Here is a 21,731-nt window from a genome sequence, read left to right as displayed (position 1 = left end):
GTGAGAGAAAGTATAACGGCTTTTCAGGAATGGAACACATAGAGGGATTATATGTTAGAGGCTCTTGAAAAGGAAGTAGATAAGGAAGAAAACCACAAAACAAACTAAAGAGATCAATGTATATCAATTCTGAATGAATTTGAAGGACGAGATTAATGGAGAATGTCATCATAGAAAGAGATAAAAAGAATTATAAAACATCAAACAATGAACTGAGAAGACATACTCGCACTAACAAGTTAAGAGAGAAATGGATGATGAAGAGGGACGATGAGATTGAAGCATTGGAAAATACAGGGAGTTAGGAGAAATGTATAAAGCTGGAAAAATATTACCCGATAGAAAACCAAAGAAAGCAGGGGAGAGAGAGAGTTATTGCAAATTAAAATGGGATAATAACTGCTGATATAATAGAGGAAAATGAAATGAATAGGGTTCACAGTCAAGAGATCTATGGCTACGGACGGATTATGGCAATGCCTTATTGTCGGAAAACGAATGGGAATTTGAAGGAGAGAACAACGGAGCGGAGATGAGGCAGGAAGTAGAAAAAGCCATTCAATATTTCAGGAAAATAAAGCAAAGAGAATGAGATAACATACCAATGGAAGCATTGGAAGATTTGGGGGCTAATGTAAATACATAGATCGAGGAGGATTAATGTAAAAATATGTACTATTTGGCAATCCGATGAAAAATGCATCATAACCGATATTAAATAAGAAAAATGGCAAATAGTGTTAGGGTTACCGAACTATAAGTTTCATGTATTTAGTTACCAAAACTCTTACAAGGCTGTTGTTGAATAGAACGGAAAGGAAGAGGGAAGAAAATATTGGAGAAGGGCAGTTCGTATTTATTTAAGGAAAGTAAAGTAGAGATTCATTAACCTCCTGGAGGATGGTTCTAGAAAAAATGATGGAGGGTATAAGAGAAGTACACAAGTATATTGTATCGATTGGGGGAAAACATTGGATTGGGTGAGCTGGAGTACAGAAGGCCCTGAAATACAGAATTGACTGGAGAGATTGAAGATGAATATGGGAGTTGTGGTGACCAAAATTAGTGGAAGGCTTTGATAATGAGAAAAGAGATTAACTAAATTTCGGGAGAAGTGAAAGAGACAGTTTAAGCGGTCTCATTCAGTGTTCATTTAAAAAAAAACTTGAAGGAAAAAAAAGGATAATTTTGGTGATAACGGGAGGAGAAAGTGATGAAATACAATGGAGCAATGGCCTGGAAGTGCCAGCAGAGACATTGAAGAAGGAATTAAAAGTAATGATGGAAAGAGTTGTATCGTTAGGAAATAACTTGGGATGAAAATGACGAGAATGGTTAAATAAATTAAGTAGTTAAGTACTTCGTTAGAAAGAGAGAAATTCAAGCATTTGAAATCGTTTAAGTGACGTTTAAGTTTATACTCTCGAATTATAGTTTCACAAATTTGTTAGGAACTATTATGTATACAAAATCCATCGGCAATTGAAAATGTTATATGAACGCTTAATTCGAGTCAATTAAAAATAATTGGGAAAAATGTTCGCAGAATACTTTTGAAAGCAGCAGATACATTATCAATATTGGAGAAAGAATAGAAATACTTTTGTCCTTCTGAAATGTGGTTGCGAAGAAGTATAGAGAAAGTGATATGGAGCGACAGAGTGAGAAACAATGAAGTGTTAAAAAATATTAGAGAAAAAATATGTGTGTTGGAACCAGAAGGAAAATGAAAAAATATTGGGAAGGTATTCTTAAAAAAAGATGAATCACTGATCGAAAGGTAGTTCATAAAAGTAAAAGAAAAACGGCCTTCATGTTTTCATGGAAAAGAGTTATGGGCAAGATGGATAGGGATGCACAGAGTGGAAAAGTAAGAGAAAGAGAAATTCGGAGGACTTTCTTATAAAACAAGAATGAATAAATCATTAGATTTTGATTTTTAATGTAAAAGAAATAAAGTGATTGCATTAGTTACTTCATTTTTCTACGTCGTTTTTATCGAATTTTCAAATTCGAAGCGGGATTTGATGATATTTTCAAGACACAATTAAATGCGAATCTGTGTTTTGTGTGTAGGAAAATATTATTTGTCCTGACTTCGTACTTATTACCCGCTCTACTTGAACGAAAATTCTTCAAGTTGTAACTTTTATTTTTCATGCTCATTTGTTTTTCCCTTTAAAAATTTAGGGCTAATCAAATCATTTCACTATCTTTATAATGTTGTCGTTGTGATTCAACTATAATTGGACATTTTGGCACCCATCATGGGTAAACCAGAATCATGGTAGTTTTACGTTTACATTTCCCTAACACATTTCTCCGTAAGGCAATAAGTACCAATATACCATTTAGTTATTGTAGTATCTTATTTTGATACCCCTCTTGCCCCTCACATTTTTCTTACTTATCCGTCGTTTTTATGAAAACGTATTATTAGCTACTGCTAGTTTTAGGCGACGGGCATATTTACAAGAGAAGTGCAAAACGGAATATAGTTACATCTATGCCACAAATTCCATTTCCTTTCCGTATGATAATGTGATGTTTTCGTCTTTCTCCAATATTGAAGTAAAACTATTTCGTTATATTAACTAGCCACTTCACAAATAATTAAGACAATATACTGAAATAGAAAAACTATAGAAAAGGTCTTTTACTTAATTTTGAGTCCAGGACTCTTTCTTGGAAGCATAAAACCTAAAATTTGCATTCAATATCAGTATTTGTAACTTAACTTGAATCCAGATGAACATTTAAAAAAAACGAAAACCCTTTTTCATCTGCGTGTAAAGGTAATTATTCCTCTTTGACGAGTTTTAAAACGTATTGGCTTTTAGAAATCGGGCTTATTGTTCGCAGTGAAGAGCACAATAAAGTTTAACACGGCCGACCGTGGATGCTGGAAGGTGAGAGAAGAATCAATTCATCCCGTGCTTAATGCCTTGGACTGCGTTGTCTGGGGTAAAGCTGCCTAGCGATGGCAGTTTTCCATTATTCTCCGGCAATAACGTCGTCGGAACTAATACTGGTATAGAGAGGCGGTCTAAAAGCTGGGCTTTCGTCCTAGAGGAAGATTTTCCGTGGGCGAGCAGACACATTCAATCTCATTTTTCCATTTCCCTCTTTCTTTCATAGCTCAGCGTTGCTCGGACGCAGTTGCCCAAATTCATGCATAAGTTTGACAGATTCTGACAAAGAGCAATCCGAAACGAGCTCAAGATTCAAGATCATGTGCATCCATATGAAAAACAGATGCTGTCTCCTATATATGAGTACAACACCTAGATCAATACTTTTGTTAACCTCAAAGCATCTTCTTCTCCATTTATGAAGGACTAGATGAGCGGAATAAATAAATTATAGCGCTCTACCGACGAACATGAGATAATATCCATAATCCATGTATTCAAAATGTTTATTAATGTCTAGCATATCTCATGTGGAACGAGAATTAATTATCAATTAAGTATTTCACGTCGCCTTATATCTAATGCAAAAAGATATGTTACGATACGAGGGTAATTAGAAAAGTTCTCGGAATGGAATAAACGATTTTCCTCAGTGAAACATATTTATGTATTTATGTAGTCTCCCAGTAAACTAATGCGCTCAGTCAAGCGGTGATCCAATGTCCTTATGTCATCTCCAAAGTTAGATTCCTTCAAGCCTGCAAAATACCCTTCTATTTACGCTGTCACTTTCTTTGAGAGAGTATCCGCCCACCGGGAAAAACTTTGAGCTTGCCGATGAGATGGAAACCTGATGGAGTCAAATCAGACCAATAACGTAGTTGTGACAACAATTCGCATCTTATTTCCTGTTTTTTTTCCCCTTGGCAATGACACGTGTGATGATGTGCATTGTCTTGATGAAATATGACTTTCTTCCTTTCCAAACCTGGCCTTTTGTGTTTTATATTTAGTTGTAGTTGGTCCAGGAGGTGAGCGCAGTATCGTCCAGTAATTCTTTGACCAGTGAGAAAATAATTAGGATTCTGCCAATAAATATCTCACTCTATGGATCCGGGAATAGAAGTGGATGCTATAATAGTCAACCTGTCAAAATATTTTGACAAAGTTGATCACGATCGCCTAATGCTTAAGGTGGGCCAATTACCACTACACACGAAGGGTAATGTAGTGGGTAAACATTTCCATGAAAGGTCGAACACAAAGGGTCAAATTAGCAGAAGTGCATTCTGAAAAAACCAGAGTAACATCGGGAATCCCACAAGGTAGCGCACTTTGCCCGCTGTTTTTCATCTATATAAATAATGTTCCGTAAAAATTTAAATCTCAAATAAGACTTTTTGCGGACGACTGCATTATCTACAGGAAAGTCGGGAGTTAGAGTGACCACGAAGTACTGTAAAGGGACGTTAATACAATGGCGGACTGGGTGGCAAATAATGTGATGGATATTAATGTTAGCAAATGCAAATCCATCACTTTTGGTAACAAGTTAAATGGAACCATTAGGGACTACAAATTTTCGGTAAATGCCATTCCTAGAAGTGACAGCTGTAAATACTTAGGTGTATATTTAAGCCAAGGATTGAGGGGGGGGCTGAGCGTAGAATACATTATTAATAAAGCTTTCAAAACCCTGCATTGGGTGATGAGGAACCTCAAAGGGAGCATTAGAGCAGCTAAGGAAAAGGCGTATAGGATCCTAGTAAGACCAATTTTAGAGTACCCTATTTTTTTCTTGCTGATCGGAAAACTGATGTTAATGAAACGGGGATTTTCTTTTTTTGTGTTAGGAATTGGTGTCTGGATATTTCCTTTAAAGGTATTGTTTTTTCTTTGTAACTGATTTTATTTATTACCTTTTGTGATATTTACTGGATTTCAGATGTCACGTTATCTTTTTATAAACAAGTTTGATTGTAATACTTGGGACTTGTGTGCTACCTGATATTGTCTATCTGTGCATGTGCGTTTTAATAATAATAATGTATCAGTAGAATCCCGTTAGTATTCCAGAAAATTGAAGCCATCACCTTTCCGGCTGATCGTATTGCCTTTGCTTTCTTCGGTGGTGGTGAATCAACATGTTTCCACTGCTTTGACTGCTGTTATGTCTTTGGTGTATAGTAGGGGACCCAATTTTTTTCTTTGGTCACCAACCAGCTCACAAAATCTTGTTAATTGTTCTTAAAACGAGTCAAACATGGTTTAGAAATTCCATTCCGAGAGTTTGTGACCTTGCGTCAAGAGTTTGGCACCCATCTAGCCGATAGTTTTCTCATATCCAATTCCATCGTAAACATTTGATATGCCCATTCAAGTCACATTCCTACAGCTTTAGCGATTTTTCGCACTTTCAGTCGACCTCCATGGTTGGGCTCCATGATCATTTTATGTACTTTTGCAATAAGTTCTGGGGTAGTGGCATATTTTGGGCTACCACTCCGCGGATCATGATCTAAGCTGTCCCGAACGAACTTAAACTCGTTTGTCTACTTGGCAACAGTTGAATATGAAGGAGCAGAGTCCCCCAGAGGGTTCTGAAAGCCTGCGTGAATTTACTTTTCTTTCGTACTTCTCTTTACGAAGAATTTATTGCTCGAATACAATGCAATGCACTGCTCGAATCTCAACTGTTTCCATCGTCACAATCCACTATACGGGAAAAACAAATTAGAGGCGTCCGCACTACAGATCTCTTCCAAGAGCACTGACGCGTTACATGTGCTTACTCATAAAATATTACCTATTTCTACGCGGGAAAGCCCTCCGCCCCCTCCATTCCAACCTTCTCCTGCGGACGCCCCGAAACTTTGGCAATCGTTTCGTGACATAATGTTGGAGATACCGAAGTCTCCTACCATCGAAGACAATTAAATTTTACCCTTGAACAGCTCCTTCGCATCAATGTCTAATACAGTACATACTTACACCCTACACCCTAAAAATCCTTGCATGGAACTTCCATGACATTATTGATTGAACTGAGCTCTTACGGCTAGTAGTATTGAATAAATGAAAAAACTCCAATAGCCGTAAACTGTTTATCTTACAAAACAAAGGACAAATGAAATTAGTTGGCTAACGCCACAAGTCAAAGGAAGGGGTAAAGGGTAAAAAAGGAAAGGGATAAGAAAGGTGTATACGAATACACTTATTTCGGCCACTAAGTAGCCCTCTTCAGCGTACTGCAGGTAAATCGTCACGAGAAACACAAGTTGAAGTGAGAGTGGGTTAAAGGCAAACTCCACAACTGTCAGTTAAGTCTATTGGCTCCCATCTTTTTCACCAACCCCCCTCCCCAGATTTCACACTATATATTCTGCGGATGCCTTTAACCCGCTCTCATTTCAACTTGTGTTGTCATGACGATTCGCCTTCAGTACCAGTAAAGAGGGTTACTTTGTGGCCGTACCCTTGCTCCTTTGTAGCCGACGCACGTCACCAGATCTCCTTCCTCCGTATCAATAATAGTCGAATGCTTCGGTCCATCGGTAAACCTTCTCTTTTACCAGCCGCCCACAGTCATGCACGCCTTCTCCTCCGAATGGAATATAGCCAATATATATTGGCTCCATCTCCGAATGCAATATACCATTGCTACCTCTCCTCCCATTTCCCTTCGCCTTAGAAATCAGGGAAAGTTATCCCCTTCTCAAAGCCAGGGAAAGACGCCACCATCATGGGAAATCGTCCGATTACTCTTCTTTCGAATATCTCCAAAATTTTCGAGCGGGTCCTCCTGACTTTCCTTGAGTATCACGCCCGCGACCACAGTATTCTCCGTCCCGAACAGCTTGATTTCCGTCCGCGCGTGTCCTCGTGTGACCAGGCCCTTCGCCTCAACGAACGTATTTCGCGCGGCTTCAATCTTCGCCGAACGACGGATGCCGTCTTCCTCGACGTCGCCCGTGCTTTCGACCGCGTGTGGCACATGGGCCTCATTTACAAAATGTATATCCTCGACTTCCCCCTCCCCTTCTCCTTCCCGTCCGAAATTACCTCTCCGATCGTTCGTTCCGCGTGTCGTGAGTGATTCCCTCTCTTCTATAAGGAGAGCCGAGGCGGGCGTGCCGCAGGGCTCTCTGATCAGTCCTCTGATATTCAACCAGTATGTAGTGCTGTTACTGACATTTTTATTTGTCCTCGTTTGTAAAAAGCCGTTCCCTGTCGGCTTTAATTTCTTTTTAGGTTAAGATTTCATATTTTGTTCCTAGTTTTAAGTTTCTCCTTCTCGCAAACCACACTTCCACTTCAGCCGTGTTTCTTTCTTTCAATACCCTGCGTTTCTTATGTGCAATGACCAGTAAAGGTGAGACTTCACTCACCGGGACAGTTTACACTTCCCCCATTCGGACAGTCAATGAACATTTCGCGCGCTGCGCGGGAAGCTCGCTGCGCTAGAGCTGACATCTGATGGTGATTCCGTGAATCTTTCTAACTGCTCTTTTAGAAGTGATTTATGAAAATTAAGAATGGAAATATGCTGCGATGTTGTTTTGTATTGCTTTTATTAAATTGTGATGTACTATATACTGATTAGAGACCATACTTTTTGCCCTTCCTTAGGTTTGTAGATGTTGTGAATAAAACCATATTTGTTATTTCGCATGAAAGAGTAAATATTATGTGTGATTGCTCGGTTAGAGCAATAATAACATATTTACAAAAACAGCAGACTTAATAGTTTCATCTGTCAGAAAGATAATTATTTAATATAGGAAAATAAAGCTATATTAGCGTTGGCTCTTTTTTGGTAAGACATTTATGATAAGATGCATTTTCCTTTAACGCTTCAGTTTCTCTCCAATGTGCCAGCACTTTGAAAAATAAGGGTTTATTGCAACTTGAGCGTGCTTATGAAAAGATATAAATTAGCGAATACATTCGTATTAAAATTTTTGTTCAGTTACTGGTTATTACCCTCAGGTACATCAAAAACAGTACAGAAACAAATTAAATTGAGCCTCACCATGCTAGTAATCAAATTCAAAGTGTCTCTTTGAGAGCTGACGAAACGGCTTGGTGAACGAAGCTCTCACATAAACTTGGTGCCATTAGGAAGCAGTTACATTTCCAAATCACTTCCCCAAGCCTAGATTTTCGCACTCTAGTATAATATCATTCATCCTGCATTTCTGCTTGTGCTCTCCTCAGGCATCGACTTAATTTGAAACCGGGACGCTGGTGGTAAACCCTTTCATTCAATGATCTTACCTGCCCACCTAACGGATCTCTGCCAGGGTCAGAAGATCATTTGCAAGGCTAATGCAGTGTGCCTTTCTTCCATTTATCTTTATAACATTAGGTTTCTCTGTCATTGCCTGTATTGCCAATAAATGTATAAGTTAAATAGATATGACGAAAGTGGACATCCACGTTTTCCTCCTTTCCTAATTTTTGCTATTTGCTGACATCCCTTTACCACCATTAAAGTGTTTTGGTCATGTTGGTGCTGAAATATAAACCTCCTGTCTTCGATGTCTATTACTAGTCTCCTTCTGGTTTTAAACGTAAGTTTTACATATCTATCGAACATTTTTCCCGTAAATGAAAGTAAGGAAAACTTTCCTGTTCATTTCAAGCCTTAACTCTAGGATTTAATTTTTAGTATTTTTCCCCAGTGAATTGAATATTTCTTTTTTTTGATAATCCTGCTATTGTCCATTTTTACATGCAAGCGATCGATGCCGTATGAATACCTTTGTTAAAGTGAATGATTGAAAGAATGATGGTGTAGTGTTGTAGTTATTGTGCATGCATGGCTGGTGACCCAACACCTCCCGCCACACGCCCTTGAGACGGCTTGTGAGATAATACCTATGCATGGGGATGTAGAAGGGATTACATCGGGAATTAGAAAATACGTTTATTTGGGGATAAATTGCCAAGTCAGAATTGATATTTTTTAATATTATTCCGGCTCTGATTATAGAAGTGGTGGAGCGGATTTATGCAAGGCGGTGATGTCGTAGAATTTCAGCAAACAGAAATCCTAATTTGCTTGCAGCTTTTGTGAGTTGCATGATTTATGGTTTCATTAATTAATTAATCCAAAGCAAAAGTCATGGATAATCATTGATATATGAATGTCGCACCTGGCGCAGTTAAAATATAGAGTTTTGTAAGTTTAGTGGCCTTGGTGACAGCAAGGGCTGTCCCCGTAGACTAACATCCTGAGGTGTTTCGAGACGTGGAGAGGTGAAAGTGTCCCTGACGACAATGCGTGGCAGTCCCAGTACGCGGCCATTACTTACTCCTAATGGAGCTGTTGTCCCCTCTAACCTCTATCTACGCCTCATTTCCCGTAAATATGAGATCAACATTTCTCTTGCTACTACAGTCCTACGGCAAAAAATCTTGCTCTCATTTCCTTCCTTTATCTCTGCAATCCTCTTTCCCGATGGGTGTCACAAATCGAACAACCCGAAAATAGGTTTTCTCTCGTTACCAGAGATGACCTCAAAGACTTTACTTTTCGTCGTATCAGCAGCGACCCTTTTCTCTATTATTTCCTCGTTTTTAATTTCCATTATTTTAATTTCCATATGAAGGCCTTTTTGATAAAAAAGGGAATTTCCGAGCATGTGTTTGTAAAACTTTGAAAACTGTAATAAAGCAAAGCGTCAAGAAATATAGGTGTTCCGCCATAGTAAACAGAAAGTAATCCTCGGTTACAAATTTATTTTGAAAAGATAACAAGTTTCTCCTTTCACGATTCTCTTTTTGCTTAGTTATTAATTTTTTGTATCTTGTTCGTATTTATTTCAACTCATTCCCTTCCGTGTTTTGAAATCCGCGATTTTCTGTTGACGAATGACGCTACATAGCGTATTGCACTAAAACCTATATTCCATTCAAAATGTCCACTCTCTTATTCAAATATACTTGAAAACTATTCCATAGTTTATTGTACTACGAAAACAGTTTTCCTCATTTCACTGGGTAGGTGAATGTTTAATTTTGCAAATAATATGCATTCATAATTCACTATTGAACATTCCGTATGGAATTTTCTCCCCACGGCGTTGTTTGGTTGTTCTACTCTTATATTTTACGGTGGAGAAATGATCCATGGCGTCTAAATTTAATTTTTGAGATTCAATATGTCTCGTTTATAATAAAATACGAGGGTCATCCGGAAAGTAGTACCCGTTCGTGAAATAAAGACACAAAAGTAAATATTAACAAACATAAAAAATTTTATTTGAAAGAGGATACTTTAAACTACTTCTCAACATAATCTCCAAGCAAATTAAGGCATTTGTCATAACGTGTGACAAGTTTCTGTATTCCTGCTGCATAGTCCTTCGCCGCCAGCTCATTGAGATACGCGAGGGACCCATCTTGCACAAATTTTTGCATAATGCAGATGGTGTTTAACAATTTCATGAACAATTGTTCGAGAAACATTGGGAAAATGCTCACAGATGTCATCAATTGTGACGCGCCGATCGTTCCTCACGAATTCGTCAACTGAGCTCACCAGTTGGTCTGTAATGACAGACGGTCTCTCCGAACGCTCATCGTCGTGTGTGTTCCCCCTCCCCATGTTGAAGTTGCGACACCACCGCCGAACAGACGACTCGTCCATTACATTGTCTCCATACACCTCCTTTAATTGGCGATGAATATCACATGGGCGAACGTTTCTTGCATTGAGGAATTTAATCACTGCCCTCACTTCACAACTGGCGGCGTTCTCAATTTTTTTAAACATTGTAAACAATCACAGAAACAACACAGGCAATGCTAGCGTCACGCAACTTGGCTCAGAGAAGGCAGACAAGCCACTGAAGCTATCTGACCTCGTCCAGCGGCTACTCGCGTCGTCAGCACTTCATGCGGCACGAACGGGTACTACTTTCCGGATGACCCTCGTATATACAAGATATAATACATTATCATGATCGTTTCTCCCATGTTGCAGCATGGACACTTCCTTAGCGGTTTTATCTTTTTATTTTCGTAACTCCGGTATACTACCTTGATCAAAAATTTCCCGGAATTTTATCAGAAAATTAAAAATACAAGTTTATTCATCTAAATCTATATTGTCCCCTTCAAAGTAATCCCCATCGACTGCAACACACTTATGCCAGCGCTTGATCCAATCCTCGAAACATTTTTTATATTCGGTTTTCGGTATGTCCATCAGTGCTTCCTGCGATTTTTCCATTACTTCCTCTCGGCTGCTAAAACGCGTTCCCCGTAATGGTTTTTTAACTCGATTGAACAGAAAGAAGTCACGGGGAGCCAAATCAGGTGAATTCGGTGGCTGTTGGATGGTATTTGTTGCATTTTTCGTCAAAAAATTACGAATAATGATAGCACTGTGCGACGGTGCGTTATCATGGTGCAAAATCCACGAGTTTTCTGCCCACATTTCTGGTCTCTTTCGGCGAATTGCTTCACGCAAACGTCTCATAACGCCCAAATAATACTCTTTGTTTACTGTCTGGCCTTCTGGCAAAAATTCATGATGCACTACACCGTTGTAATCCATGAAAACCGTCAGCATTGCCTTCTTTTTTGACTGAAAACGACGTGGTTTTTTTGGTCTCGGCTCATTTGGTGAACGCCATTCACTTGCCTGATGTCTGGATTGCGTGTCGTACTCATAAACCCACGTCTCGTCTCCAGTAATGATCCTTTTGATGAATGTGGGATCGGATTCAGCCTCGCAAATCATGTCTTTTGCGACGTCAACACGGTCTCTTTTTTGCATGAAATTACCAACTTTGCTGCTACACGACGGAAACCCAAATCATTAACCACAATGTCTTGGGCGGATCCATAGGCAATGTTCAAGTCCTCCGCTATTTCTCTGATGGTAAATTTGCGGTTATTGACCAACATTTCTTTTACTTTATCAATTTTTTCACCGACTTTCGATGTCGATGGTCTGCCACTGCGTTCATCATCTTCGATTGACTCACGACCACTTCTGAACCGCTCGTGCCACTGGTAAACGACCGTTTTTTTTAGAGAATCGTTGCCGAAACACTTTTCCAACATTTCCAACGTCCGTGCGCCACTAAATCCGTTTTTTACGCAAAATTTAATACAAGTTCGTTGTTGCAAATTTAAATCCATTTCTGCAATTGTAAAAAATCGCCAACACACACAGAGATAGATGTACTCTTGGCTACGTAACTTTTGCAAATGTCAAGTTATGACACTAAGATTTAAAGGGAATATCAACAACAGATGTACCAATTTAACAAAAAAAAACAGAACTCAAATCGGAACGATGGGAGCGCCACACGGTGGTTATTCCGGGAACTTTTTGATCAAGGTAGTATATTTCCGATGTCCTTGCTCATTTTGTTGTTATATAGACTCACATCTAAATCTGTGACTATTTCCACGTTCAAGGAAATTTTTTAACTCATTAATAGCTATAATTATTTCCTTCGTGTAAGCATAAAAAATATGTTATTAAAGTAACCTAGAGTATCTAGTTGATAAAGCAAAATATCGCTTCTTTCGATCCCAACATTCATCTAACTTTAAGTTAGAGAAACCAACTCTAAGTTGGAGAAATGGACGCCTCATTTGAGGTGTCTTAAAGGCTTCATGAGTTAATCTCAAATTACATTCGCTGATGTGAGATTCGATCAAAGTTAGCGTGAAGGAACTTCAAAGTTGGATTAATGAAAACTCTGTAAAATTGCATGTTGTGAAAAATTGGTGGAACAATTTATTGAATATGCAGGCATAATAAAATTTGTCTTTTAAATGAATGTTGAACAGTAATTATGGTGGAAATATTGAGCTAAATATTACACAAAAATCCTTACTAGTTCCATTCTAACGCCATAAATAATGCACGAATTCCATTGAAATTGGCAGCAGGTATATATTTTTTAATACATATATGTGCATATGTATTGAAATTTTAATTCATGGCCATTAGCTGAACCCATACACAAGATTTTTTTACTGCTGCTTTAAATATGAAAACGATTAGTTTCCCTGGAGAACAATTTTACACTACTCATTAAAACATGAAATAATAAAGCTAGAAGCAAGGCTCTTTGACGGAAAAAAATTCATTGATTACACATTTTGATTATATTTGACGTGTGTCATATCTTCCCGGAATCCTGGAAGATAATTATTCATTTGTGAATTTTTGACGGCCATTCGCATTCTTGATACTCCCTGGATACTATACAGTCCATGATGGAATAGGAAAGGTCATACAATGCCTTAAAATGAATGCTTTTGTGAAGTTCCGCGAGATTTTAGAGAACTTTCAAATTGCATGACATCCCGAAATCTAAAATTCGGAGCTATATCATTTTTGTGTAAAATAGATAAAAGTGACAGGGATATTATAGTTTCATTTGAGTGTTCTAAATTCATTTCCGCCCTCAATCGGAATATTGGAATGCTTTCACATAGGCTTAGGAACTAAAGTTTGCATGCATGACGTAATAAAAGTGTAATTTTCGCTAGGATTAACAGAGATATATTGGTACAGGATTGGCACAGTATTATTTATGAAGATAAAACTTTGAGTGAGATAGAGGAGTATGGAAGACAAGGAGTTTCATGAAATGAAATTGAAAAACACAACTAGACGAACAAAATTGATTGATTGATAAAAATAAGAAGTGATTTATGTAAGGATAAAAATGGACAGAGAGATCAGGTAAATAAAAAATATGGAATAATGAAAATATTTTTAAAATTGTGAAAGGACAGTCAAGAAGGGAAAAGAGGAATAACTATTAGAGAATTAGGTAGTTTAAGGTAGTAAAGTAGACTAGTACTATACTTCAATACATAGGGTATGTGTTGATTCAGGGTACGGCAGCAAAACTTCCTTTTTTGAAAGCGTTTTTGCATTTGAAAAAAGGAAGTTATGTTGCCGCACCCTGTATGAAGTTCGATCTTGACTTGTCCACTCTGACTTAAGGTGTCGTTTACATTTCGTGGGCAATATTGATGTTCAGGTTCGTGACGATGTCAATGTTTGCGTCAAGAGCTATTGAAACCTAGAGGTTGAAATCCATTGGTCATCGAAGTTGACATAGGTTGACCTTCTGTTGCCACACATTTCATAGATATGAGAAGGAAATAAAAGCTATTCGAAGTTGCTCGAAGTTCAATTCTTCGGTGAGAGGTCTAACAATGACATGAAGTGAGGTAGACAAGTGTCGACGTGACACTGAATTTCAATGCGACTCTGGGTGTCTGTGTAACACTAGATGTCGACACGACGTTTTATTTCGCCGTGAAAATGGATATCAACCTCGACTTAGTCGAAATTTCTACATCTACATAATTTCCCTCAAGCCGCCGCAGGGGTGTGTGGCGGCGGGTGTCAGATCACCACGCGTAAAGTAGAACAAAACCACATTGAAAATCAACACATCCATGCAAACCTACACCCACAATGGCGTACACATTCTTGCCAAAACACTTTCCACTTACACGCATGCAAATAAATATACTATCAATTAACAATTTGGAGCACCAACGCAGCATGCAAGCGCAGCAGCGACATGGTCTTTGATATCGTCAACAGCGACATATTTAGGAGGGGTCGACATTGAGCTGGATTCGTGTGGTGGCAATAAAAAGTCGATGTCGGACAGCCCTACAGGAAAGTAGAAATGGGGTAATAGCAAATTAGGTTGCAAGAGAAATTTCGCTTACGGGAAATTTTGGGCATCCTATGGTAAATGGAAAAAGGGCTATTAAGGCGTTGCAAAGGATAAACGTGAACAGCTGGTCGAGAAAAAAAAGAATCAATTAACGGAACCCGTATGAAGTCGGTTATACGTAGAGATAATACGCGAAAAAGTATATAATGAAGCCACTTAGTATAGCCAATATGCCTCAAGCTGATGGGAATAACTAAAAACATATAATTTTATATTTTTATTGCTAAGTATGTAAGAATATAAAAATTAAAAATGCTATCCCAAAATATGAGTATTATCTCTCTAAAAAAATACGCAGTTGCGTACACGTTATTAATTTCTAATCATGGCTATTAACTTTTATCATTTGAAGACTCAATTTGAAATTCAAGGGGTGTTTCAGATAGAGGTTGACAAAAACAAGATCAAAAAGGGTCCTTGCAAAAACAAATATGTATACAACGCCAAATAATTATTAACGGCGTCAAACGTTAATTACAGCATGACCAAGTAAAGATAAGCATGCCTCGGGAACGACCTTAGGTAGGATCCGTCCTCTTTGTGGATTAGGTGCCTAATTAAGTATTCATGGCCCATATCATGACCTGTATTAATATCATCACACTTAGTACTACTATAAGAATAAATTTTCCTGCTTGAACTTATACGGAATTGTGACTATTTCCGTCCCTCGTAATGTGAAATTTCACCAATGAAATTTATATTCCTTGAAATTCCGCTGAAGTAACTATAAATGCAGATGTACATTTCTGAAGGAATTGGAGGGTGAATGTGGCCAAATGTGCTATAGAGTTTGACGATACAAGTAAATCGCAAGGTTCTATCCTGCGTTGATGATCCCTGGGAAATGTGTACGAAGATATATTATAAGTAATTCGCATGAAGCTCATTGCGAAAATGGTTCCCAAGCGTTCTCCTGGTGCCAATTTATCCATCCAGAACAAAAGACCTCATTTTCTCAATCCTATTCCGCCGTGGGACGCCTCCCTAAGCATTCACCGTGCCTTCCAAAGGCATAGAAGCGCCAACACTCCATTTAACCTCGCGATATCCCGACGGCGGGTATCATAAACATCGCCTTCCAGGTTCCCTGTGCGAATCTCCGCTCCCATTTTCCCTACCCGCCATGAAGGAAAATTTACAGCGCAGGATATGCCTAAGCACTTACTTCTTTACCTGAATGAAAGCTACAATGAATGTTTTTTCTCTTCAAAAGTGAAGTAAACGTGAGAATTCTTGTTAGTTAGAGGCCGCATCGAAAATAGCGATAACATTTGTATCGCTAGAGTCAAGATTGAGAAAAATATAGTGACAATCTAGCCGAAATCCCTTATTATAACATCCATGGCACAAACAAAAGACTCACCTTAATATTGTCTCATCTTATAGGACTTCTACCTATAATAGGACTAGGAGTCTAGAAGATTCGGTTCTGATTAAACCCGTTCCGAAGGTAAAAATCGATGAATTCCACTTGAGGCATTGAGAAATTAGTCCAACCCGCGTATAGCATCTACAAATCGGTTATAGTTATACAATTTGACATATATCATATAATTCATTAATTAATTTGAACTATCACGGAATTCATGACAATCCTAAGAGAGATTAAAACTAAATATAAGCGAATGCTGCCATTTTTTTACTTATTCGTCTCCTTTTTAATTGCTCATATCCTGATAGACCCCGTCAGAGGCCGTTGTTCAGTCTTATGGTTACATTTACACATATAGGAACATCAAAACTGAAATTTATATTGAAGCATCTCTCTATCTTTTGATCTCTCAATCGAACTCTAACGATCTATTCTATGAAAAATTATTTAAAAATTCACTTTTCGTGAAAAATAATTTTATTGCAGAAGGCTCTAGTTTTCATTTTGATGTCTGGTATCTTTTGTAGAGAGCGGGAGAACGGTAAGCATTCCAAAATATGCCTCTAACCAAAACCAGTGGAAGGGAAACGAATTGAAGTGGGATTGCAGGGCATGATTAAGGTTATTATTAACGATGAAAATTTGACGGTGAAAGTGCCGTTGAAGAGGAGAAGAATTGGGGTAAATTAATGGAAGGACTATGAAAAGGAAATATTCATAATTTGAAAGCAGAATTTTAATATAGCCTTTGCGTACTTGTATTTCCCTCCCACTTCAATTATGTTAACACCTGCCCTCAACGCTTCCATTTCCAGTTACCTCGTCATGTATGCCCCTTACACCGCAAGAATTTCATGAATAAAATTCCTCAATTTTTAATTAAGAGCAGAGGAGGAGTTTAAGATATTAAGAAGCACATTTATATATCAGCGTTATATGCGGTTAACCCTTTGTTCCCTAGTCTAGGCCCGCCTTTGGTGGACGAAAGGTTTACTGTGAAATTGGCGGCAAATGCCAGGGAGGTTGTCTCATTAGGGCTCGTCACATTTGCTCTTTGCATGTATGTATGTTTATGTGTGTATGTGTGTGTGGATATGTATGTATATGTGTAGGTATGTGTATGCATATATGTATGTATGTGTGTGTATGTGTATGTATGTGTATGTGTGTGTGTGTATATATATGTGTATGTGTATATACTTTTTTCTTTTCGATGTGCAAATCTTTGCTAAATGAAATTATGTCTGTCTGTATGTATTTATGTGTACATATGAATGTAACTATAAGTTTAATGCCTAATATAATATGTATACGACGATGGGTTGAATGGAAGAAGGGACCATTTGGTCTCAATTTCGCCCAAATAAAGACCTCTATCTATCTATCTCTTTGATCCACCTTTTAATGTCAAAATTGACATCAACTCTTTGTTATAACCAGGAGTAAAACATTTAGTAGGGAATAACTAACATTCCTACTCTAGTACAATTCTAGGTGATAAATTCGTCATTTTGTTAAGGACGTGTCCTTAATAAGTAAATAGTGAGGTTTTTATCACAGTAAAATCAGAATAATGATTCATGATCGAAGATATTTCTGCTAAAGGGCGTTAGCAAAAATTCCTTTACCTCGTTATTCTGTGAGCAACGCAGAACAGAGAAATCAAAGAGACCATTTCTTTTATTTGACTGACTTAACTGCCGTTTGATGACAACGGTCAGTGTGATTACTTTTTTATTTTGAGCTCACTTTTGAGGAGAACGGACATGGACTGGCCAAAATTGGAAAACATTTCCAAGATTTGATGAGAGTTTGGGAGAAGTAGACGGTCGTAGTAAAAAAAATGTATAAGCTATAAGAGCTGACGACCATTTTGGGGCACCAGTGTGAGGGAACGAAATTAATATATTATAATTCAATCCCTTTGCCCATCAATTCAACGCAATTGCGACTCTGAGGAGAAAACAGTACGTTAATGGTCGCGAGGAATCGAAACGATGTCTTCCTATCGCTTTGAAACAATTGGTACTCAATGGTTTCTGGTTTCGTGGTATTCAAAAACTGGTAACGTGGGAAATAACTGTCACGTGGAAGATCTCATCTACATCTACATAATGCCCCGCAAGCCGCCGTGCGGGCATATGGCGGGGGTTAATAAGTCACCATCGGTAAAAGAGAATAAAGCCATATGCAAAAACCACAATTTCATGGAAATCTACACCCACAGAGGCGTAAATATTCATGCAAAAATCTTTTAACTTACACGTATGCAAATGCATATGCTATCAAATAACACATGTATAGTAGCATTAAGCATCAAATAACACATGTAGATGTAGATGTATGCATATGCACCGACGAATGTTGTTAAAATCTTTCCAATAGTGTGGAAATTTATGTGCAATCTGGAGGAAGACTTAATTCAAAACAAGGTTTAATTTGCGTAATAAATTAGCTATTTGCTATACGAAAAAACGAAATAAAAATGAACTACAACATTCATACGGCAGGCCCCCACCATAGCAAGACATCATGCAAAATTGGAAGAGGGCGAAATTCTACTGTCACACAGACATGCAACTCATGGTGTCCACCCCTAAAGTCACAGGTAGGGATGGGTGACACACCGCAGAGGGCGGAAGATGGCGTGAGGCGTCGCCGTCGACGCTCTCCACAGAGAACGACAAGGGGTGGAAGGATAAGCTTGAAAACCACAGAGGAAGGCAATATTGTACCGATCATTACATTCATTTGATGGCAGTCCCATTTGGAAGGGGGTTTGACTACAAAACACATGAGATTAAGGGAAGTGCATTCATTCAAATAAAACTAATTATTCCCTAGAATTTGAATATTGAATTTGAATTCCCTAGAATTCTATTTGCCTAGAATTCCCTAGAATAAACAGATTGAATCTCTTGTATAAATTTGAAGGTCTCTTTGGCAGTGGTGTTGAAAATGTATTATTACCCCCAGCGTACTACGGTAGGAGAGATTATGCCAATAAATTTGGAGAGATTAAGCGTGGAACAGATGTCATTTTTTCCACGACCGATAGGGGATCATAATAACATTGTTCCACCGCTGTAGGGTCATATTCGGGTAAATGTATTCTGGTGTGTATTCAACCCCTGCCACACATCTTGGTGGCGGCTTGCAAAGGTATGTATAAATAAATAAAATAAATAAATAGACGGTTTTCTAGTGGGATTTTTGTTGTCTTTAGTACAACAATTTCAGAGTGTAAAAATCATTCGCCTTGACTGGGATCCGAACCCAGATCCCTCAATATCCGGTCGAGTGCTTGAGCCACTTAAGCTACCGAGGCGTCCTCTTAAACTCCGGATGACTCCGTTAAAAGTTACTGTTGCGGCATCTCCCGCAGTTTCTTTGGAATTTGTCTTTAGTAGTTGCTATCCCGTATTCCCCGTGGGAAGGAGTCCTTGAGTCTGCTAGTTCTTGTATCTATTTCCCGAATTTTGCATTCATGATCCAAGAGACCAATGTATGTTGGAGTGCGAATAATTGGTGAGACCCTGGCGCTGAAGTATGTGGCTCTGAATTTATTTGATGAAAGATGATACTGCTTCGATCTTCGTTCACGAAACAGAAATGATTTAAAAGGAAGAAGTTTAGAAATATAATGACGTGTATAGTGCGGTTTTCAATCACTATTACTTGAGAATTTATGCTAATGTAGAAATATCTAATGGACCCAGAAGACTTGAATTCCCTTAGAAATGGAATACGTACAGGTGACACGAGGGTTTTTAGAACTCCTCGAAGGTTCGGCTGATGAAAAGTATTGTTCTTCTGAGACTTTTTAAGACTTTTTTAAGACTTTAAGGCTAGTTTTCCATGTTTCTGTGTGTAGCCAATGGGTGATTACTGTAGTGTATTTGAAATAATATTGAATTCAAAACATAAATATCTAAGCAATTTCGATAATTTCAGAACGCGTGTTGTTCATTTTCCGCGTAACTCCTGTCTTTGTGAATGCGTTGGGTTGGATGCACGCGACTCATATGGTGAGTATTGAGTTAGATTTTGTGAAATGCCACTGCAACATTGCTTTCTTCAATAAATACTTAACTTAACACGTAAAATGAATACTTGGTATAAAATGCTTAGCTTCTCACAAAAATTGACCGACAATTCGTGACGCGACTAAAGTTCGGTTTGACGTTTAAATAAATTACTCAAAATTAAACTCCTGGAGGAATAACTGAGTTGGCTTCCTTCGTCTTCTTCCACGGTGATTTTAACGTGACACAATCACTTAAGATGACACTCCTTTTGAGATAAGGCGACGTTGCCGCCCCCTCACTGAAAAAGAGATGCTGTACCGTCTTTTGACTCCTACCCTTTGATATTATCTCACATGGGTGAACCCAGCCGGAGCAAATTTCCTTGCTCTCATCAAATCAAAGCTTAAAGGGCCAACAGTAGGGATAGCCCTTAAAACCACGTCAAGATTTGTAGGCCACGGGGAGGGATGGTGGTGATATATATCTTAAGCCGCATGTTGAATTTATTTTATAAATTACCATCTAATACTAAGTTTTAGCCATGAGAACAAATTTAATACAATTATTTAGCAAATTAGAGATAATCTTCTTACTAATGGGAGATTTTTGGACGATAGATAACGAATATTATCATATAAATCCTTTTGTTTCCCCTATTTCCTTCTTCAGTCTTTCGAGGCTTCCATCTGTCTACTAAAATATCTGTTTTCTTCCACCCTCTTCACCGCTTACCCTACGTTTCCCATTCTATCTCTCCAAAATCTCACTAATTAATATTTCCTCCAATTATTTTTTATGCCTGCTTCGGATTTCACTCAGGATCCTCCTCTCATATTCCACCATATTTAATATTTGATTTTTTGCCCTCAAGTTTTTTTTCATAATTACTCACCGTACCCACATTTCCAAGTGCCTCGTCTCTCCCCCAAGCACTTGCCTTGAAGACCCGGTTTCTGATCTACAGCGTAGAGTTCCACAAAAAAATACTATTAATGTTTTCGTGACTTTACTTAGTGTGCATTTGATCAAACTATTTTCTATTATCCCCTCAAAATATTATTTTTTTTAAAGTTATCCATTTCCTTATGTACCCAACACTGCCATTTTTCCTCAATAACACCGGTCAAATGCTTAAAATGTTTCTTAAAGTAAATTTCATGCCCCCTTACTTCATGTTTTACTAAATTTTTTTGCTTCTGGAGATTCTCAATACTTCGAGCCCCTTGTGCTTAGTGTTTAACTCGTACTTACTCCTATTAATTCTAATTATGATAAGTACAATAGTTACAAGTCGACCATTTGCTCGGGAGGTAGCATGATGTGGAAAAAAAGAAACGATGCAAATATTACTCGTACAGGAAATAAAATAGATATACCGAGGATATAGAAAATATATTGTTTATATCTATATTAAATAGATATAAACAATATACTCTCACAAAAAACATATCAATTATTTCTTAGTCTAGTCATAAACATCCCAGCTTTACTTGGGAAGGGATCTAGGGTACCTTTGGGTAGATTATTCTAATCCTCATTCCCGAAATTAAAAAGGGAATGATTTCCTGAATTAGAAATAGGCGGCCCCATCTTAAAACTATGGTCTTACCTCCCTTGATAAGAGGGCTTTCTGAAATATCTCTTCAAACTGCATCCCCAATGTAAGATTGATATGTGT

The sequence above is a fragment of the Hetaerina americana genome, unplaced genomic scaffold, assembly GCF_022747635.1.
Source record: "Hetaerina americana unplaced genomic scaffold, ioHetAmer1.1.p SCAF_11, whole genome shotgun sequence".
NCBI lineage: Eukaryota > Metazoa > Arthropoda > Insecta > Odonata > Calopterygidae > Hetaerina > Hetaerina americana.
Note: the sequence above shows the minus strand (reverse complement) of the source record.